The 4,381-nt window shown below is 44.7% G+C and overlaps 1 pseudogene; it reads right to left on the reverse strand.

Moving 5' to 3' along the window:
- Positions 1 to 2,241: 2,241 nt before the first annotated feature.
- On the reverse strand, positions 2,242 to 2,859 carry LOC143386005 (membrane protein BRI3 pseudogene; annotated as a pseudogene).
- Positions 2,860 to 4,381: the final 1,522 nt, after the last annotated feature.

The following is a 4,381-nucleotide window of genomic DNA, read 5'->3' on the forward strand; positions in this document are numbered from 1 at the left end:
TGGGGGAGTGGGCAGTGCTCCAGCCCAGGAGGCCCAGCCTGAGAGGGCCATCATCCCCGCCTGCTTTGCCCTTCCCAGCATCAGGCCTAGAGGGACCGAGCACTTGTGCCCTGTCCAGCTCCTGTTCCGGGTGGTTCCCACATGCAGCCAGGACCACAGAGGTGCAAAGCTTTGGCGTGTCCCCAGTGGGTCACACGGAAAGGACTGCAGACTTTCACAGAAACATCATTCGAGGCTTGTACACATGGGGAAGGTGGGGAGCGCCACAACCCAGAGCAAGAACGGGGTTAGCAAACTCGTTTTAAATGGAATTCCTGTCCTGGAACAGTTTGTCTATAATTTCCCCCTCCCTCCCCTACAGTGGAGAAAATCCCTTTGCTACTGTGAAACTCTGACCAACAGTGACAAATGATAGATCAGCACCGATCATTCGATGAAGATGCCCATTCGATGAAGATGCCACGGATCCTCCTGGTCCCTCTGATGTCGAGTTCTCACCTGCACAACAATAGGTCTATACTGACAAGTGCTGGGACTGTCGTAGGCTTCACCCAAGGGGGCCTGATTTCCAATGTATCCTACTTGAGCAAATCAATGCATTTTCTCAATTTAGTTATCTTAAAGACAGAAATGTGTAAACTCAACTATGCTAAGTGAATAATAGTTTAGTGACAAGCTCAATCATTTGAAGTATTTTTTCCTATTCTGTTTAAAAAAAAAAAGTAAATTTGATCCCAGTCCTTACTACATCTTTAATATTCTGATTTTTAATAATAACTGCCAGAATAAGGGATAGTCTATGCTTTCATGGTTGGCTTCTGCACCTAAATGCGAATGAGACCATGATTTTATTTTATAAAGCACGTACTCTTAAATAGCATTATAACATTTGTCTAAAGAAAATATTGTATAAAGTTTGCATCTTAGCATGCAAATCGTAATTTTAAGCAATATAAATTATGAAAAACATCATATTAAAGGTAATAAATTTTTTAACTTACAAACTTTGAACTTGTTAAACATAGAGCTCCCCAGAGATGGAGGACTCCTGGCCTCCCTCAGAGTTGCAAAGTGCAGACACAGCTCATCTGCCCTCTGCACAGCCACACTGGGCACTAATGAAACTGTCCGTAAGAACTACTGAGCTCAGCGTTGGCATCTCAGCTGGATTCACAGTGGGCCACCCAGGTCGTCCTCACTGCGGCCTGGCTCACTGGCAACATGTGACTCCAAGGGCCTTCTCCCTAAGCAGGGTGACCAAAGCTGCATCCACTTAACAAACCTCTTCCTAGGGGACCTCGTGGAGGCCAAGTTCCTCTGCAGGTGGCACTTGTTCCAGCCCACCACTGTCAGGCACTCAGCTTCAGGCCTTCTAGGACCAAATTCTGGTCAGGCCTCTCTGCACACTGCCCCAGACCAGGGGCTATGGCTTGACCCTGCTCCGAAGGATCTGGGTCTGGTCAATGAAGACTAAGATCCACACAGAGGAGGGCAGGAGCCGACTATAATGGCTACTTTGATCTCAGCATATATAAATCATTGTTTTGTAAGTCAGAAGTTGGTCAAGGTCAGATGGAGGTGAACCAGTGCATATAAGACTCCAGCTCCTTCCAGCTGGCAGAACAATGTCTCAGGCTCTCCTGGGGGACGCACAGGCACCCCCAAGAAGGGCTGCTGCTGCATGACTAGTTAACACCCTCCCAGGACAAGGTCTGGGCTACACCATGAGCAGGTGTCACGTGGCACTGTCTTGAAGGTGCCCCAGCTTGGAAAGAAAGCAAATTTTAAAATCTATTTAGTGGCCCACTGCTGCTCCCACCATTTCAGAAGCACAGGGTTAAGGGAGTCCACTGTCTTTAGCAGCGGAGAATGAGTGAGGCCCATGGTTTGGAAATGGGGAGTCCACACCCTAGACTTCATAGCTCCCCATTTGGGAGTTTTCTTAAGCTTTGTGACTCTGGTGTGTAGTAAGGGACCCCCCCAACACCAAGGTCATTCATTAGTTGCAATGTGCAGCCCCTACAGCCTGGAACTGAGTCGTTAGGTGCCCGAGGTGTGTGCTCTGTAATTGTTGGGGGTCTTGTGTTTAATGTTGAATAAAGAGTCTGAAATACCCGTTCCTGCGCCATCATCAGTGCCAATGAGAAGACGGCCACTCACTGGCTCTGCATGTGTAGTTTCCCCCAAGGAGACTTCCCGTGGGTGACAGGCGCAACGCCAAACACGCAGGACCCGCTGAACAATGGTATGAATCATTTATTTAAAACAGTATTTCTCACCTTTCTCAAATCGAAGACTGCAAAAAATAAAAGCAGTGCTTTCTTGAGTTGTCATTAACCTTGGGAGCAGGGTCACTGCCTTCCACATTCTGCCAAGCTGGCACATGCCAATCTATCCCACCTCACTTTACAAAACAGTCCTGAAGCTTAATCAAATAAAACTATTATACACGACATTTACATTAGAAAAGAGCTGGATGTAGGAAAGCCAGGTGTGTTGTTCCCTTAGGTAAAGGTTGCTCCACAGTTGGGACATCTTCGCTTCTTCAAGGCAAAACAGCAGATGAATCCAAAGGGAAACAAGATGATGGCCAGGAAGATGCCCAGGAAGGTGAAGCAGTCCTCCAGGACCCCGACTCTGCAGACCGGGCAGCCTCCGACCACGACGATGGAGTTGGCAGGGTACCGGGTGACCGTTCGACTCTGGATGTTGTAGACGCGGGGGTGGTGGGTGGGGATCCCTGTGACGAGGCACGGCGGGGATGGTGCCGTAGCCGTGTGGGCCGCACGCGAAGTCGCCCTGGCCGGCCTCCAGGCTGTAGGTGGGCGGTCGCTCCTGCAGCAGCGGTTTGTGGTCCATGGCGGCCCGGCCCGCGCCCGCCCTCTCTGGCGCGGTTGGCTCGCTCGGCCCAGCGGGGACGCGGCGGGGACGGCGGCCCGTGGCTGGCCCTGGGAGGCCGTGAATTGCGTTTGATTCTAAATACTTTTTGGAGTGATCATCCTATTTCCATTTGTCCAAACACCAAATATATGGAGAATGTGAACTTCAGAAGATTCAAAATATGTACTATCAATGGAGGCAGGAAAACAGGGAATAAGAGAACATGGTAGGAAAGGTAAATTATCACCTGTCTATTCCACTCACTTCATTCTGAATCCCATGCAGCCTATTTTGCATTGCCAATCTGCAAGATGAGCTAGGCACTGCCAATCCTGGCAGAAAGGTTCTGGCAAAATAAAGGAAGTCATAGATAACAAAATTCTAATATGCAAGTAGTTTACAAATGTTTTTTTAACACAAAATTCGAGTGGTAATGTTAAATGCTGTTTCATTAAGAATTACAAAAAAAAAAAAAAAGAAAAGAAAAAGACAAAAAAGAAGTGGTGTTAAAACTATAAGCCAATGATTCAAAGTAATGGATTATGGTAAAGCCCTACTTTCCCCGTGGGTTCTGAAAACAACCCTTTAAGATAAGTAGTATGATTCTCATTTTATAGAAGAAACAGAGATTCAGAGAATTCACCCAGTTAACATTTGGAAGAAGGAGAGTTCAAAGTCCTGGCTGCATGATGCAAATGGCAGTAACTGAAGAGGCTGTGTACAATCCTAGGTAAGACTTTATTATACTTTAGTTTTTTCAATTAGTCCTTCCCTGCATGCTACTCTATTGATCAATGTATCTCTCCTTCCTTAATGTTACTTCATTTCTTCCCTTCTATTGATATGTTTTACTTCCTATTGTGGTTTCACACAACTGAATTATGGAAATAAAATGTCTACTCTAAATTTATCCAGCACCTCTTTTTTCCCCAGTAACTGAACAACCTTAAAATGTTTTAATCCTCTAAACTTTTACTGTGTAAATGTTATTATAGTATTATAGATCTATCTTTTTGAGTTTTCTTTGAACACACACATATCCATTTTAAAATAGGACTTTACCTTGTTTTAACATACCTATGAAATCAAGGCTTTCAGTGTATGCCCTGTGTATTCATGTAAGCATGTTTGTGTTTCAGACACCCTTGATGATAGCTTAGCTGGGAATCAAGTTCTACTTTGATTACTTTGGCACAGTTTAAGGATACAATAGAATTTATTCTGGTTTCTACTACTGGTATTGAATAATAAATAATACATTTATGATTTGTTTTTATAAACATATTATTCTTCCAATTGTTGTAAATTTTCTTGTTCCTAGTATTCTTTCTTTAAATGTCTTTTTAAAAATATTTTTTAGACATTGATGGACCTTTATTTTATTCATTTTATTTATGTGTGGTGCTGAGGATTGAACCAAGTGCCTCACACATGCTAGGCAAGCATTCTACCACTGAGCCACAACCCCAGCCCCCTAGTATTCTTAAATCTATAATATGCC

This window comes from Callospermophilus lateralis (genome assembly GCF_048772815.1).
Source record: "Callospermophilus lateralis isolate mCalLat2 chromosome 11 unlocalized genomic scaffold, mCalLat2.hap1 SUPER_11_unloc_3, whole genome shotgun sequence".
NCBI classification, from domain to species: Eukaryota; Metazoa; Chordata; class Mammalia; order Rodentia; family Sciuridae; genus Callospermophilus; species Callospermophilus lateralis.